Source organism: Puntigrus tetrazona, chromosome 7 (genome assembly GCF_018831695.1).
Source record: "Puntigrus tetrazona isolate hp1 chromosome 7, ASM1883169v1, whole genome shotgun sequence".
In the NCBI taxonomy this organism is placed as follows: domain Eukaryota; kingdom Metazoa; phylum Chordata; class Actinopteri; order Cypriniformes; family Cyprinidae; genus Puntigrus; species Puntigrus tetrazona.
In genome coordinates, this window is record NC_056705.1 from 5027448 (window position 1) to 5027712 (window position 265).

The 265-nt window shown below is 35.8% G+C and overlaps 1 protein-coding gene across 1 annotated transcript in view; it reads right to left on the reverse strand.

Annotated features, from left to right (window-relative positions):
- LOC122349182 (lysophospholipid acyltransferase LPCAT4-like) overlaps positions 1-265 on the reverse strand; it is a 3027-nt gene that overhangs the window by 871 nt on the left and 1891 nt on the right. The gene's annotated exons all lie outside the window — the stretch shown is intronic.

Consider the following 265-nt stretch of genomic DNA (forward strand, 5'->3'; position numbering starts at 1 on the left):
TGATCGACCCCGGACTACAGAAGAGAAAGAGTAAAAAATGCAGAATACTGAATGCACTTAGGCGATAACATGTCTGGAAGAAGTTTTAATGCTGCTATTTTGTTTACTCTAGTTTTCTTTTGGCAATAAAGCATTAGTTCAATAAATAATTCACGCTAATTTCGTTCCAAAGCCACAAGACCTTAATTCATTTTCAGAGCATAAATCAAGATATTTTTGATAAAATCTGAAAGCTCTCTGACCCTCTGTGGACAGCAGTGCAACT